We start from the raw sequence: 18,035 nt of genomic DNA, 5'->3' as shown, positions 1-18,035 counted from the left end.
GGGATTGGCGGGAAATCTGTGTGTTATCTCAGGCGCTAGGCTTGTGTCCAGGAGGGGATCAACACAGAACTCCTTGCTCATTGTCCCTGTTAGCTCCAGTCATCCGAGCTTACCTTGTTTTCTCTGGCTGCCAGTAGGGCCTCTGTTGGGGGGAGGCAGGGAGTGGGAGACGGGGTTACGAAGGGACTAAGGGATTTTTGGGCTTACTGCATTATTTGGCCCTTTGTGCAGCTCACAGCTTGTTATCCAACCACAGATGGGGATGCGGTGGACCAAGACTTTACCTCAGGACCTATCCTCACCACACAGCTCATGTCCCATGCCTAGTACCAGACACAAAGAAGTGTGCTGTCTCTGGTCATATATTCTGGCACAGTGGAATCCCAGTTTGCAGCCAACCTCATGAAGACGAGTCGGCCGGTGTAATGCATAATGTAGACCTACTGGTATGGACATTAAACCCGTACGTTTAATAATAATCCATTAGAAAATCATTGTTTAGAGTTATCTGGCCTTTTACTTGAAACGCTACATTAGAAAACGATGTCTAGGTAGGTTGAGGTTTAGGAAGTACAAGTTTGGGAGAAAATAAACTAATTCCTGAACCTGAAAAATCCCATGACTGCTGTCATGAGACAAACTGTATAAAGGAATGAAGTAGTCATATCTCTTGTTTAGAGATTAAGCGCATCTATGGGATTAACCTAATGATGTGCTTGTCTGCCAGGTAACTTTGAGATATGTGGATTTCTTGCTTGTGATGCCAAAATAGCAGCAAGTAGCAGGTCAGAGTCTGCTTGTCAGCTTGCTTTCCCCATGTGCACTGCCACTGTTAGTGACCTTTGATAAGAAGGGTCGAACTGTGCTTCTTCCAATCTTGTGCAAAACTTCCATCTCCCACAAGGCTGAAAGTGAAGCCATGATAAACACATCGCGCAAGGTTTATAGACAGAAGTTAAGCGTTCAGCAGTGATAACCACGTGGTGGATTTCTGACGTCCGAGGCTGGGATGGAAGTTTTGCACAAGATTGGAAGAAGCACAGTTCGACCCTTCTTATCGCCTCTGGTCTAAACATACTCTTTCTTGTACGTATGCAGACTAAGTGCCACCTAATTATCTAAGTTACACACAAACACACACCGAAAAGCCATGCTCCTTTCATAAGCACATGATTCATACAAGGAATATATTAATACAAGGCGCTTGATTCATATATTCTTAAATCATCAACAGTGATTGGAAATTATCTCATCAGATCTATTTTTGATCTATTGAGGTAAGTCCAGCATGGAAGGCATGTTCAGATTTCTGCTATGTGTACTGGAGCAGGTTCAAACGACATATGAATGAGAGTTGAAAAGGCCTTCAAATCTCCTTCTGTTCAGATGAAACTTTTATTTCGCAGTTGACCGATAATATCTGGATGTGGAATGCATAAAAAATTCATGAGTTGTTGATGTCCACAACAGGCCATTGATTTAACTAAATCAAATTTTGATCAGCCATGAACATATTTGACAGAGAGGAAAACATGTGTCTGCTGGAGGAGATATCATATGTAATCTGATGGTTGGCTTAACAAAACTAGTGATATCCCATTGGAATTCTCTTTGAGAAAAAAATATTTTAGATTTACATTTTTGCTTCAGTTATAGCTACACTGGAGAAGAAAGTCCCCAACCAAAGGACACACAGTGTGGGCTGTTTATTTAGAAATAAGATAATGAAATATACACAGATTAACCCTTAACCCTGAGGGGCAAATGAATACAAACCACTGCCCACGTATAATGCACTGGTTTTATTTGAGTCCATAAGTGTGCACAGTAAGGCGTGTCTGTCAGACTGGCATTTAGATTCCCCGCCCCACGCCATCCACACCACAGTCTGTGGTACGGTCCTCTTGTCAGTATTCGTGCGTCGGGCCGTCTGGGTGGGACAGATAGAGTCCTAGGCAGCAGCACGCAAATCATCTCGTCGGGAAACAGTACCGAGTGTGGGGAGCAGTACAAGCCTGCATCCGAGTGACTGACACGCGTCACTGTTTGGGCACCCCGGCGACATAAAGCGAAAGTTGCACAGCGGGTGTTGATATCCCACCCCATGAGCAAGGTCAGTAAGAGTTTTTATCACCCATTCATTCATTCATGGACTGAACCATGGTTTTTCGACAGAACGGATTGCAAGGCAAAGTCTCGCGGGTGGAGAGAAAAGAAGACATCATTCGCTGTGTTTGCTTGTCACTCGCCAACTGGGAGAAGGCATGCTGTTGCCGATTGTATGATCATGAATGATTTACTATCAAAACATACTGCTTTCAGGAAATATTTTGTACTTTTAATTTGTATTCCTGATGTTTAGATGCGCAGTTGGGATTTAGGAAAGTGAATACTCGTCCTGACAGGATGGCTGCTGTAGCTGCTTTCCTCTGTCTGGAAAAGCCAGTGATACATTTAAGAAGCAGTCGTTCGCTAAAATGTTTGAGCATAATGAGGTCGCAATGGTGACGTTATTTTTGTCGTACATGGCCTTTTGATTGCTCAATGCCTGGATATATCCACACGGGAACCGCTGAATTAGCCTGCCGGTGCCGGTGAATGACTGGCTGGCCGTGGAAGAGAACGGCGGTGTGGGCTGGTCTAGCCTTCTGAATTCTCATGTAGGCTAGACTGTTCGTCGTTCCATTTTCAAGCCAAAGTTACGATAATAATACAGGCAGCTCACGAAGAGTGAGTAAATGTAATAAAACCACAAACACGAATTAAACCAACTTCCTGAGTGACTATTTAAAAATGATTGAGCACACGCCACACGCCGAATTTCATACACGTGTAGTCAGACTGCATCAGTTGTGTGTGACACGAAATAACCCATGCCGTCATCCATCTGGTCCTTTAAATACAACTTAGCCTACATTCAGCGCACATATTTTACCACTTTGGGTTCGACAGGGAAAAAAAAAAACATTTTGAGTTTAACACTTAAGCCTGTCTGTCAAATTCATGAAGGTGACGCTTTTGGTAATGCTGTACGTGTACGGCATTTACTTCACAGCAATGAACTGACGAGTTGAGGTGCTAGAAAAAAAACGGAGACAAAGCACGCACGCAAGCGCATGTACACACGCGGCATTGCTTGAGGGGGTTTTACAGATATGTTATCCCATTTCTATCTCGATCAGAAGGAGTTGATCTATGTGTAAAAATAGGTTGTCACAGGTCGTCAGTTGTCATCTGTTCTGAGATGTGGGATGGGAGAATGACATGTCTTGCGGTGCTTTCTAAATCTAGATGCCACAAGTAGCTTTAATTATCATGAGGGCCTTGTCTATATTTAGTTGAAGAAATCACAGAAGCCCTCAACGATAGTGTGGTGCTGTAATATTCATATCTTACTCCATTCATTCTTCTGTCTCTGTGTGTACGTCTATCACATTAGTGCTAAGGAAGATAAAATGGGGAAATAGGACTGTCTACCTGTTTTATGAATGTTTACAAACTAAACCCAGTCTGTGTGTTTTATTTCAAAACCCATGTCCATTTTATAGTTAAGATCGGTGGTGAGTGATTGCGGAGCCGTAAGGTCCATATCATATCCTCCTGGGAACCAAGAAAAAAAAGTGTCATCCAATTTATCTTTTTTTGTGATTTTCTTTAGAAAAAAATGTCAACTACAGAGGACACAAGTCTATGTGTTGGTTCTCAGGAGGTTACGATACTTAATTATTTTTTTCCATTTTTCCCCTTAACTGTATATAATGGCTCCAGAGCTCGGCTGCATTATCCACATTATCTCTCTGTTTCTTGCTCTTTCCTCTCTCTTTCTCTCTTATTTCTCACCATTTGTCTCTCGCCCATTATTGCGTGAGCCTCGGCTGTTTGCAGAGGCTCCTGTGTGGAGTGCTGCCTCATGAATCTTTTAGAGAAAAGTAAATTATGTTTTGCTACTGTCAAAAATGGCCCAAGTCGGCCATCTCAAGATGTGGGAGGCAGGCTGAAGTTGGTGGTGAAGAGGGGAAACATACGCCGCCGGAGATGTTGGCTTTTTTACAAAAATTGCTATTTATTTACAAGGGGACTCGAAACCCCAAAACATACGTATATACAAAATGAACAAACATACGATATAAGAAGCAAGAAAAATAGGCACAAATCTGTAGCCACACATCTACCTTACAGCTTTGTCTACTGTATGATCCAGTCTCTTGCTCTCCAGCCTGACCAGATCCCTCCCCCTCAACAATGAGGTTAACCTTTAATAAGGCAGCCCATGGAGTTAAATTGGTCCAATTAGTCCCAATTAGACCCATCCACCAATGTAAAGGAAACGCGAACCCAACCCAGTTTTTCCTACCCTTTTTCTCCATTCTCCCTTATTTAATTCTCTAAATTGAATGGACATTGAGCAGAAAAGAATTTCATTACTCATAAGTGCTGTTTATGAGTATATGATAATAAACTTGAACTTGAACCATTCCAGTCCTTCTCCCCTTTGGGGCCACGTGAGAAGGGGGAGGGATTTCACCTCCTCACAGCTACCAAGGACCTCTCTGAGACACGGTCAGCCTGTGCCGTGGTGTGATGGCTGTTTGGCAGCCTTGAGACGACCTACCTGGTCCTGGAAGCTCTTCAGCAGATGCTGTGTGTTTCAGTCTTCAAATTGATTCACGGCACCACTAAAACACCTTGAAATGAAATGTTCTTCTTCCAGAGCTGTTAAAATAAGGAATGAGATGTTGCTTTTGGTCCCAAGGATCAGGATCATGAATCACCGCTGTTCCACTCAGCGCTGTCTCACTTAATGCGTGAGGACTCTCTCCATATGCCACACTACACTTGAAGTACCGTCCCTTAAAGCAGCTTAATTTCTACTGCAATTCGTAGCTACAGCCAGTGGGTGAGATAAGACTGATGTTCGTGTCTCACCATTTAAAATAAATGTGAAGATTGATGGTGAGAAGCCAGAGCTTTGCTCTGTCACACCTGCCCAGGGTGAGAGGGGGGGGGGGGGGGGCAGTGGGTGAGACTTGTTGTGATCTATGGGGATTGATCTATGAACTTTATTGCTAAAATACCTTGTGATGCGCAAGGCCTGTCCTTGCTCTCAGGTGTTCCACAGGTGCTGGCACCTTGCACCGATCTGAGGCGGCATTGAGCTCCTGTGAATAAGAATCTTAGGAATTTAAAGCAATCACATTGTAACCAATTTGCCTACAAGAGGAAGAGGGCCAAGGGGGGAAACAGCTTTAGTCATTGTAAGCTCAACTCTTGTGGAAAATTCCAGCAGTTGCTGTAGATTTCCTGCACCCCCGAAGGGTGGAACCAATTGTGTTGATTAAGTGAATGAATAAATGGACCCTCTGCACGGTGGCTGAGATAGGAAACCTCATTTGCCCTCATGAAGCAGTCTAATGGCACTTCGACTAGTGCTTTACTTGCACTAACAGCAGTTACATTCCTGCAATCTTCTTTTCTATTTTGGTTTTTCTATTTCTTATGTAAAGTAGCGTTTATTGTAACACCAGGTTTCTATTGCTTGTGGCTTGACTGTTCTCTTCCTTGTACGTCGCTTTGTACAAAAGCGTCTGCTAAATGACTAAATGTAAAATGTAAATGTAAATGTAATGGGATTGTAAGCGTCTGCACCAGCAGGAGAGGAGAGGAAGGTCTGAGGGCAGAGCCAGACACAACTGCAAGACGTCAATTCGTTCCGCTGCCTGTTCGGAATAGTGTGGAAGTAGTGGCTGTGCGTTCAAGGTTTATTTGCTTGAACCGTCAACAAACAATAGTTAAATCAGCTTCTGGAAAAGGCATATCTCGTAGGTCAGCTCTGGTTGCCTACGTTTTATCTGTCTTTGCTACACAATCATTTTGATTACCATCATCTGCCATAAGTAAAAGTGTAGCTGGGTTAAATGTCACGCAGCGCTCAATGGTGATATGAGGCTGCACGTCAAAACAGACTGAGACAGTAAAGTAAACTCTGCAACATTTGTTTTTCTAACGCGTTGTTAGGAATCCTTTATCCTTATCTACAGAATTTAATCATTCCCAGAAAAAACAGCAGAGTCTTTTGAGCCAGTGCTCAGCCCCCACCCATGCTGTGTTAGTCCAATGCATGAGTCTAGGTAAATGTAGTTAGTGTGACAGGTTATAATTTCTCTTCAAATCATTTTGGGCTAAACGTTGTATATTCTATACGTAATAATTGTTTGGGACACAACTTCAGAGGGGATAGTAAGCATAGACAAGCCCCCTATTATCTTATCGGAAAATTCACCCTAGTAACCCTGGGACTCTGGAGCTGCATATAAGTATATTTATTAGACAAACCACAACAACAATTGCAATCGGGCCTCACTCCCAGCACAAGGCTGAAAGTGAAGCAAGGATAAACAAATAGCACAAGATTTATATAGACAGAAGTTTAGCGTTCAGCAGAGATAACCACATGGTGGATATCTGACGTCCGAGGCACGGATGGAAGTTTTGCACAAGATTGGAAGAAGCACAGTTCGACCCTTCTTATCGCCTCTGGTCTAAACATGCTCTTGTACGTATGCAGACTAAGTGGCACCTAATAATCAAAGTCAGACAGACACATACACAGAAAAGCCATGTTCATGCTTTCATAAGCACATGATTCATACAAGGATAATAGTAATACAAGGCACTTGAAGTAATTAACAGTGTTTGGAAATGATCTCCATCAGGTGGTATCAGAGCAACATGTACACAACCAAACACACTGGTCACACTATGTCATATGTCATGGCAGACAGGTTCAGTAGAGACAGGGGATAGCTGAGATTGATTAGATTGGAGAAGAAAATGCAGGGGAAGAGAGGAGCAGAAGGGTAGTTGAATACAGGCAAGATCTGTGGAGGGTAGGAGTCATATCCCCTCTCAAATAAAGAGAAGAGAAAGAGAATGAACCATCGTGTTCTTTCCCTGCACCTGACTCCCATTCTTCACCCAAGATGCCACGAACACAAGCTCAGCAGTGTATGTAGCGGGGCCATCGGAGACAGTATTAATGAGCTGCTGGAAAAAGAGTGGGGACGGGGGGAGGTAGGTGGTGGGGTAACCCTTAGGATGGATGACTAGAGAGGACTAAGCAATTATGCTAATTAGGGGTTAGGTGATAAGTTTACTGCCAGGATGTGATGTCAGCACATGCAAAAAGTGGGAGAAAGTCGCAGCCAGTCCATAAGTTGATGCAGTGACATCCTTTATTTTTTTTGTGTTATGTCAATAATTCTATTTATATCAGTGGTGCCTTCCCATTTCAGCTACCAAGGAAGCGCTCCTCCCTTCTTTCTTCCCAGTGGTTTTGGTGTCTTCTGGTTAACCACTGTAAATTGTTAAGACTTGCTTGCTCTCTGTGTAAATGGCTGGCCTTCCAAGCAGTTAAGAATGCCCGTTCTGTGTGGGTCTACTTAGTTATTTATGCAGTTATTTCTGTTTATGCCCAGTCAGCAACAAAAGTACTGAGTTCCACCAAAATGTTTCTTGGACTACAAAAGCATACCTCCTCTATTGCATTAACTAAAAAAAACGGTTAGAACCTAAGGCCCAGGAACTAATTTCCCAGTGGAGAGAGAATAACTTCCTGAGTTGAGCTCCTGAAAAAGCTGAGAGCTCCAAGCACCAGCTACCAAAAAAAAAAAGTTCCTCTTGAGCAAAAAAAGCAGGTATGTGACAGGGAGGGAGCAGAGGGCACCTGAACCCAACTATAAATATTTGGCCACCGACCAACGAACAAATATTAAAACCTGTAAGTCAGCACTCAGTCTGATAAGGTCAGGTGTTTGAAGGGTCAAGGTCCATAAACAGCCCATTATGAAAAGGGAAGGAGTATAGACGGCAGTGACATTCACTGGATGGCACAAGGACGTATGTCATGGCTGTTAGCAGGAGGCCATTGGGTGGGCTAATTGGAAAGATTAAGTGCCTCAAGGAAAGGGTTCTTTCAGCAGCTGCAAGGAGAGAGGGCATGAAAAGGTGTGAGAAGCAAGACCCCCCTCCTGATCGACTAGGGTAAGTGGAGGGCAATGAGAGCGCGGGGTCATGGATATACGAGGGGTCAAATGGAGATGTAGTTAGTCAGAGTGAAGGTCACTGGTTGGGGTGAACACTGACATGCTGTTCAGATGAATGTGGATGATGGCTCCTCTATTCCTGTGAGGGGGACGCTGAGGTGCTTTCTAACTTCTCATTTGAGTGACACCGACTTACCAGTTTATTAAGGCCATGGCAATGCCCAGTCTTCTCATTACACACTGAGAGATACTCTAGAGCACCTTGGTGACGAGACTGTTTTATTCTTAAGGAGAGTCGTCTACAAGGATATCTATAGCCGACCCTTTCACTTGCGGAGCTCTGTTGACCAGGGTGGATTTTTGACACCTTGCACAGATTACAGGCCATACTGGCTAATGTATTAGGTATGGGTATTCATTCAGAGTATTGACAGACTAGTGTTTGGAGTTGATACTAGATTACTTTTGCCTACTTAACCCTTTCTTATCCTCTTCCCCATTTCTGACTGGCTGTCTAAATACTTAAGTATATGTGTGCGCTTAATCGTGCTATTCCTATGTGCTTGTAACAATAGTTATAACTGCCTACTCCAATTCAAGGCCGACCCACACAGACTCCTCAGTGTACTGCCCTCTGCTATGTCTGAGGTCATGTTAACCTTGTTCAACTACGTTTCTGGTCACTTACCCAACAAGTATTAGGACAGATCTTGCAAGGGGGTACCTAAAGAGGCGTTGTGGAAACCCTCTCCGAGCACCTCTCCGTGGCCTGACGTGTACCTCCCAATTTTTTTAACTGTCCATCTCCGTAAATCCGTCAATACATCGCTGTTTACCTTGTGGGTAGTATGCCCACATTAGATATGTAGCTGGCTCAGACACCTCGCAAATCCCCTCTAACGTATTTTCCAATACAATAAAGCGGTTTTTACATTGCAGTGTCTATTTCTCTGTAACTTCAAAAACATTTAAGCTAAAAAAGTCGTATGTACAAATTTTGACCATCTACGGAGTTTGGTCTGTCGCCATTTTTTTATTATTATTGCCTTGCAACACCCACAACCGTTGGAGAACCATAAATGAAAAGGAGTCCGTTGAGGCAACTGCCTGACAGTTGTAGAAGTTTATTGAGCTCTTAAGACTTGCATGCACCCACTGGCATCCAACAAATATGTAAATGCTTGTATAACATATTGAAGCACCTTGAAATAACCCTCTCAGTGGCAATGGAGCCTTGCAAATATGACGAATAATGAATTGAATTGCAGTGAAATATGCTGGTCTATGTACATACCCCAGTTAGTTTGAATTCTGCTGACATTAGTCTTCCAAACAGTGGGAGCCCTGAGCTATGCAAGCTAATTAGGGATACTCTCTCGGGATGTACAGTACATTCGCAAACAAACCTTGCTAGCTAGGACATACTGACCGTAATTAAACCCTACCAAAATGACCTACTTTCCCCTAACTTTCCCTGTGTGATGAAGAGAGTCAATCTGGGATGACTGGGTATGTGTCAGCTAGGCAATCTCAGAGGTATTTCACCGTACCTAGTACTGTGCTTCACCACTCCTTCATGGTGCTCAGACACTGGGTCAGTTCATCTAGTTTCTTTTTGTTTGGAGTTGGTGGTATCCAAAATCAAATACATTATGACAATGATCTAAAGAGTTGACACAGAGTACATGAACTCAGTAGCCTGACGATGTCATACTCATAATTCTAGTCAGAATATGAGTCTGATACTCCTCGATTGGGCTGTGATTATGGGGCGCGTTTCACCCGAACCGGGTAAAAAATGCCTCTTCCCTCAATTGGATACACCTAGAACCAATCAGAGCACCGTAGTATGACCATCGGGGCCAGCTGATACATTTAACTTTTACCGGATCTCGTCGGAAGGACGGGATTTATTTTTTTTCGTTCGACAATTGCCTTGATCGCGTTTCTCTGTTCCTCTTTCTAAATTAATTCGCTGTTAATGCCAAATTTGAGCTCTCCAGCGGCAGCCATGTTTGTTGAAAACTAATTCAACCCAAGCGTTGGTGACGTAGTTGATTACGTTACGGTTGATCATCTGTCCATCATGGTATAAGGCCCGCACTGACAATTTGATTGGTTCGGCTGAATCCTAACTTCTGACAATTTCTCCCCAACGGAGCAGTGCCAGAACGAACTTCCAGACCTCAAATGTTGTAGGCGGGGCTAAGTTCGGTCTGGTATCCAGGCTATGAACTCACAACACAGACACTAGAAATTGAAGAGACGTCTTACACACATAGCATCCAGCTGAGTGATCTCCCAAAAGGGAAAGGTCAGCAAACTTCTAGGTTTGACGAAAGTCAGTGGTCAATTCCATACTTATGTGACCTGCACATCAGTAAATGTCTTTGACCTTTCATGATGCAAGCGTAGGTGATGTGTAATGAACTACTGCTTTAGCAGTGACCACATTCCCACATGACAACTGTATAACTTATAGCAGGCTGTTAGCTGGTCCCCTCGAGGTAACTGAGTGAAAGGCTGTACTTTCATCATAGCAGGGAAGCGTCACTTCAGAAAAAGCTTCTAGAACCTGTTAGGTAGGCATTGGGTCAAGCAGAGTTCCCAGAAAAAAGATCAGCTGATCAAAAAGTCCCTTAGTGTCTGCTGAGGACATATGTCTGTCAACATAGTATTTTATCGTTGTGGAAGGCATTCAAGACGGCTACATTCCTGCATGCCCTATTGATAGCAGTTGTTTGTGGAGTGTGACAGTAGTCGATGGTAAGCAGATGGTCGTGGTAAGCAGACATTCGGTGGTAAGAGGAAGTAATTCCGGTCTCTGATTGGTTAAGACCGGTCACCTGACCCGAACAGAAAATATGATACGTTTGATTGGCTAATACCAGGACCTTTACCTTTTTGTTGAGAAACAGTGTAGATTGCCTGACTTTATACACAGCTTTTTTTCTGAAGAGAAGGGGAGAGAGGGAAGGCAGGGAATGTCTGTGGTGTTTTTGGCTTTTAATCATTATCTTCACACCAGGCTCCGTGAGTGACAAACAACACAACAATGACATCACATATCAACACAGTGTACACACAGATGTCAGGTGAGACATTTGGATTCTAATCATAGGTATCTTGTTGCCAAGGGGCATGGTAAAATAGCACGTGCCTAGGAATCTGAGTCAGTCTGGGTGCATTTTTTGGTTGTGTAAGATAGTAAGCCCTAGATCTTCAGTCAGGCTTGTCGGAGAGGATGCAAAAGTTGAAGCTTTGTGCTTAGTTCCACTCTCACCACCACCTCCACCAACACCCCCGTCACAAGCATGTGTGTGTGTGTGTGTGTAAGCTGGGTACCTTTCTGTGTTCATTCTTGTGCTTAACCACAACTTCCTACCCAGCCCTTCATGGTACAAACTGCTGGCTTCTATGATGCAATTGGAGAGGCAGAGGTTGTCCTCACACCCACACACTGGATCATAAAAACGTCCATGAGAGCCCTTATCCTCTTCGTCCTCCTCTTCCTCCTACTTCCCTCGCCTCGTCTCCTCTGCTGTCTGCCAACTGCCTGCCTGTCTGACCTGTTAATGCAGGAAGCCTCTGAGGGTGAAGAACCCTTCACAGCCTTCTTAAATGCAGTCCCTCCCCCAGCCCTCCCTCATACCATTAGTTATGGTTGTGGCAGACAAACCTGTCTATCATAATTAGTGTTTGGAATGTCTGCCCTCAGTATGTTTGTGTGTGTGTGTGTGTGTGTGTGTGTGTGTGTGTGTGTGTGTGTGTGTGTGTGTGTGTGTGTGTGTGTGTGTGTGTGTGTGTGTGTGTGTGTGTGTGTGTGTGTGTGTGTGTTCTATCAGCTTCATCTCATATCTCCATCAGTCAGACAGCAGTCAGGCACTGGAAGAAGTGAGTGAGAGAGAAGGAAGAAGAGAGAGCAGACGGAAAGTCCCACATTCAGAGCAGTCATTCTTGGGGGATAGAGAGAAGACCTGCTCCGCCTAAATGTTCTGATGGACAGAAATATTCTCTCAGACTGACAGTGATCCCAGACAGAGAGCAAGAGAGAGAGAGAGAGAGAGAGAGAGATAGATAACAAGGAGAGGTCTGACATCTTTAATCTTACATGGTTTTGTATCCAGCAGATGGCCAAATCTGATTGCATCCTTTTTTATGAGAAAATAGAATCAGCAACTATATCATTCTCTGTACGTGATGTACTCCATCCAGTCTGACCAAAAGAAGCCCCTGCATATCAAGCTAGGGTTGCCACCTGTCTGTTTCTTCCAGGATTGTTCTCTTTTTCCAGTGACTGTCCCAGTATTGTCCTTCTCTGTACTTTTATTCAACTGGTAGCAGAAATGCGAAAGCTTACCTTATTGCCTAGCAACTGGCCGTGTTGTCGTTCTGCCACATACATAAACAACCATGACCTCACCGTGAGTTAAGTTGTTAGCTCAAGGTTTTTTTTTATTATTGTTATTATTCCTTTTTTTATTTTTTCCTTTCTATTTATTTTGACGGTTTTGTGAAATGGGGAGAGAGACGGACAAGGAGAGCGCCAACACAAAAAGCCACCAGCGCCAAAGAAAAACAATCTATTCCTCACGTACTGTATAAGCTTCAACAGACTGGGCAAAAAGAGACATCTTCTCTGAAGGGGTATTGGCCAACTCAAATAGACACTTTCTCCAACACCTGTTTTTTTCTTCCAGCCAGTGGGCTTGGTCAAAGCAGAACTTCAAGATGAATTCAATTTGAAATGATCATGCTTGGAGTTTAAAGCATTCATTGAGGGACTGTCATGGACAGCCTTCGTCTGCTGCTGTCGCTCAGAGCACCGAGGCGTATCCTCCTGCTGCCCTCTCTGTATGCCTCCGGCCTCGGTGGCTACGGACGAACACCACCCGTGGGACTATCCCTTACCTACCCCACTCCCACTCGTGCTATATTACTTAAATGTTCCTGTAGCTTACACGGCCTCTGCTGATTTGCTGTAATTGTCCCAAGGTCATCCATACCAGTATCATGGAATCAATTACCAAGAATTACATGTACGTGAAGGCAACAGAGATATATTGAGCATAGTAATTTAGATGTAAAATGAGTCTGAACAATTAGTCACACTGCGAAACAATTATTTATTCATGGTTGGGGTTAGTCAGGTTAGTCTTGCACAGCCAAATATGCCATTTTGATATGGGGGACTTATTGAGGCAATTTGTTTTAAATGTGTCTGGGAATGGTTAGGGCATTTTTAGACATTATTATGCCTTGTGAAGGTAAAGCTCAAAGTATTTTTTGTATTTTTATTTATTTAAGCACATTGAGGGAGAAGAATCTCATTTACAATGGTGCCGAGGTTACAATAAAGAGTTAATACATTGAAGTTAAAAAATAAATATGCATATATTTAAAATAATACAGGAATGCAAATGGTAAAGACATAAAGTGTTAGTCACAGCAAAGTGGTGTTGCTGACTCCCACGGAATACTGCAGTGGTCAGTGGTCCTCTTGTCTTGTGGTAAGTGGACCTTGGAAAGAAAGCAAGCTTTGTTTGCAGCAGATTTCCCTGTAATCACAACCACAGTTCCTAGACTCCCGTTCTCTCATCACAAAGTGCCAAAGTCACATCTGATCTGATCCTGCGAGGCTAGGGTTAGATAACGCTAACCCCAACTCTAATCCCAGAATAAGGGTTTTAGCTAAACTTGTTGGTCAACCGTGCTAATTGCAGACAGCTGTGTTATGTCAGGATTTGGTGGTAAATAGGACTCCTGGGATGCATTTAATGAATTTCATGGTATGTATTTCTTGGATGTTAGATGTATGCCTGCACTATCAATGCAGCAACAGTAGAATATACCCACACTATGGTTTCTATGCCACCCATAGCTGTAGATTAGCCCTTTACCTTTGACGTATTACTATAATCAACACAGTTACTAATATTATGTGTTGTTACTAATAGGACACAGCTACATGAGCAGAGGCCGCCTAAAGTATTGATAACTGTGCCCCGTCTGTCACTAATTTAGAAAATTTTGGATTTGTCATATTAATTGTGACTGCCCTTTCATGTTTTTGTAGATGAGGTAACACCAAACCAGTCTTAAATGAGACTGGCCAATAAAATGAACCGCAGCCTCTTGGCGGCCTTTAGTTGGGGCTGGCTGTACCCTGCTCACCTCAGCACCTCCAGCAACCTGGAGCCCTTCATCTGCATTTTGTCAACATCCAGTCTCAAAATGTATGTACCCAATGAAAGTGTCATAGTGTTAAACACAAAATGATTCATTGTGCCTTTGCTCTTAGGGTGTGACCTGATAAAGACACTGGCACACCACATTTAACCTATTTAGGCCACATTGTGCCTCTGCTTAGAGACCTACACTTTGTGTTTCCATTTGGAAGGGGATGCAGTGGCCAGATCCTGTGCCGACATGTTTTGAAGGCAACATTTTCATCATCGCTCTCAGTTTGATCAAGCTCATTAGTGTGGGACGTGAACGTTAGCTCTAAGCCTCTGGGCCTGTTTATAAACAGATCATTATTGTGGGCCACGCTCATGAAGCCTCTAGGCCTCAGTTCTGCTAGGGAATAATCCGGAACATTTCACCCCACACTCTGCCATGATGTGTGCGGCATTATCACGTCATGCGTGTTGAATATGCGTGTCGGGCATCGTTGGCACACGCATGCCAGACGGTTCACAGGCCTGCTGGCACTCGCCTCCCTGTCCCACTTGCCAGCAGCTTGTATTTGTGTGTGTGCTGAAATGCCATGCGATGGTATGTTTATGTGCTCACATGCCAACACACACACACATGTGCATTCGTGCATGTATGTGGGGTTGACTGTATCCAGGATAAATATTGTCTCCCTACTGGCATACATTCAAAGCAACATAAAGGATATGGAAGGCTAGGAGTCTCTACATGCCTGAAGAAGAATAGAAAAATAGAATAGTGGGGGGGGGGGGGGGGGGGGGGGGCACTGTGGCACAACCACATTCGGGCTTGATGCCCATGCAGGACACAGGTTCGATTCCAGCCTGATGTCATTTCTCCTGTCCACTCCCCACCTCTTCTTCCTCTCATTTCCTGTCCCACCCTTCACTACAACTATCGATTAAAGGCCACAAATTTCAAAAATAATATTGATTGGGCGGAGAAAGGGCAGCTGTGTAGAACCTGACCTGTGCATTGATACAACACTGTCCCGGGACACCATGGGGATCTCGAGCAGCGAGTAAATGACACTGTGCGCCTCAGTTCACCCAGTCACTACCCACAGCTGTAATTACAGATCAGCACTATCGCATACAGAACGTAACTATATACTCCACACACACACACACACTCACACACACGCACACACACACACCTGGGAATGAGAAGGCAAATGCACCCTCTCACACAAACACATTCGCGTGTGAATAATAAACAATACATATGAACACACCTACACAGATTTGATACACATAGAGACAAACACACCTGCAAGCATTTGCATAATGAACTCCCAGTTGCACACACACACACACACACACACAGAAATCAATTTGCGTAAGGATACATAATAGCGTTGGGGGAAAAAACACTTTGTTATCCTACACATTTCTATGTGAAAAGCAGCTTGCTGATAGAGCCCAGCGCAAATGAAATCAGGGGAAATGAGAAGACTGGCAAGGGGAGGACAGAGGGCTTGACGGGTCCCATTTTACACAGATCCTGCTATTCACTCTAATTAAATTAGCAATTAAGACACCCACACATGCATTGCAGCAGAGGAAATGGAGCCTGTGTGTGCCGCCGTTAATGGCACGATCGCACCAAGGGATGCCTCGCAGAGCTCCACGGGAGATTTTTTTTTGTAACACTGTCTGTATTGTGTTCTCTGTTTTTACTCTTTTTTTCTCTCGATATAAGTCACCATAAAAAGAAAGATTTGTGAGGACTGACCTACATAGAGTGCATAGGGAGTGGAGGGGTGCCGTGGCGAGAGCTGCATCTTAATCAGGAGGTGCATCACTGTGGAATGCTGCCTCTAACACACAGTTGGCTGAACGGCAGCCCCTTATGTTCGACCTGCTAATGTGTATATGTGTGTGTTTATGTGGTGTGTGCGTGTGTGTGTGTGTCGGTTTATGTGGTGTGTATATTGTGTGTTTGTGCGCATAGGTGTATGTTTGTGCATGGTTTATATTGGCCTTTAAGGAAGGGAAGGTTTCCCATCTCCAGGCGTGATTTGGACACTGGATGGACAGACAAACAGATGGATGAATGGATGGATAGATGGATGGATGGATTGATAGCATCAAGCAAACAAACAAACAGGCTTCATTCATCCCCCAAGTCAATCACCACTCTGAAAGCCAAAGGAACAAAGAGCTTACCTGACAGTGATTTCCACCACCGCCTGTGTAGCATTAGCTCCGAACATGTTGTTCATTTGTCTGAGATGATAATCGGAGCCCCAGGCGGGCTTGAACATATGCTTAAGGTTGATTGGGTGGATTTGCCCTCGGGCTACAGTGTCTGTACTGGGAGGTAGCTGCCACTTTCGGAGTCGCTCGCATTCCTCTGTCTTCATTTCCTGTGAGTGCAAGGTGATTCCTGGAGATGTGACGTCTCTCCTCATGTTTGTGAAGATGAGTCCAGAAAGGATTTCTTTATGAAGGCCAGAGTGCCAAAATGTATCGGTTTCTTTGAAATTCAGCGTTGCTGGATTGTTCACACTCTTTGAAATTCCAGCTAGGAGAATTGTGAGATAATTTTGGCCTCTTGGACTGTTTTGGCAGTTCAGGTTACCTAAACAACATTGAGGAGCTAGTTTGGATCTGTGTAATGGATTGATCACCTCTCTCTATCTCTCTCTCTCTCTCTCTCTCTCTCTTGCTCTATCTAATTGTCATCCCTCTTGAATCTGTCTTTCATCTCACACATCCTTCTCTGTTACACATGTCTCTTTACCCCCTTAGCTCTGTGATGTGTATTTGCCTGATTGGACAGAATAGGATTCTCTCTCTCTATCTTTCTCTCTCTTCCTCTCTCCCTCTTTCTCTCTCAGACCGTGAGTCTTTGAGTCTGGTTACAGTAATAAGTAGGGCACGGCCTCTTGTGCTGTGCCCTCTCGAAGGGGCCCGGTGCCAGCTTGTTTGGATGCGATAGGGCCCAGTTGGCAGCGGGTGCAGCTGAAACCCAAGAGGTTGGCGGTGTTTGCGGCTTGGATGGGACGTGCCATCATTGCTTAGTGGGCACCGGATCAGAGTCGTCTCCAGGTTGGCACAGCCTTGCACCCTCCCCCTGCCCCCACAGTAGCAGTATGTGTTGTGGTGACACACTGAGCAATTTGCCATCTCTTCTTTCCCTCATTCACTCCAAGGAAGCTTCGCAGTTAGGGGCAGGATGTTTGTGTGTGTGCATGTGTTTTTCTGTGTGTGTGTGTGTGTGTGTGTGTGTGTGTGTGTGTGTGTGTGTGTGTGTGTGTGTGTGTGTGTGTGTGTGTGTGTGTGTTGGTGAGAGCGAGCCTTAGTGTTTTGTGTGTGTGAGAGTGCGCTCTCAGCCATTCAATAGGATTTATGTTTTCTTCATTACCAGCAGTCATGGCCTCTGTCTAATTCCTTTCGCTTTTGTTTGCTCCTGTTTGAGGCGCTTTTGTTTGAGGTAATTCCTCAGACTGTAGAAAACCAAGCCAGTCTCTTTCACCCCCCAGCCCCCTTTTTCTCTCTCTCACACACACACATACACACACACACACACAAACACACAAACACACTCTCATTCCTTCATTTTCTATTTTGCCCCTGCTCTCCCTCTTGCAATCATGCCCCTATTAATTTCTTTCTTTCGTTCGCTGTTTATTTCTGTATTCTACCTCTTTTTGCACCCTCTGCTTTTCTCATCCGTTTCTCTCTCTCTCTCTCTCCCTGCCTCCTGCTGGGTGAGTACGGCAGCTAGAACACACCAAAGAGACACTCTGGAAGGGGTTGAAAGGGGGAAAAG

General features: G+C 44.3%; 1 protein-coding gene across 1 annotated transcript in view; it reads left to right on the top strand.

Annotated features, from left to right (window-relative positions):
* Positions 1–1,968: 1,968 nt before the first annotated feature.
* Positions 1,969–18,035, top strand: part of LOC308375346 (fatty acyl-CoA reductase 1) — a 52,299-nt gene continuing 36,232 nt past the window's right edge. Inside the window, exon 1 of the mRNA XM_080851452.1 lies at positions 1,969–2,113. The gene's annotated coding sequence lies outside the window, so the exon portion shown is untranslated. The remainder of the gene's footprint in view (positions 2,114–18,035) is intronic.

This window comes from Sprattus sprattus (assembly GCF_963457725.1).
Source record: "Sprattus sprattus genome assembly, chromosome: 14".
Lineage (NCBI taxonomy): Eukaryota > Metazoa > Chordata > Actinopteri > Clupeiformes > Clupeidae > Sprattus > Sprattus sprattus.
The sequence above is the reverse complement of the archived record's forward strand: the minus strand, read 5'-3'. Positions and strand labels throughout refer to the sequence as shown.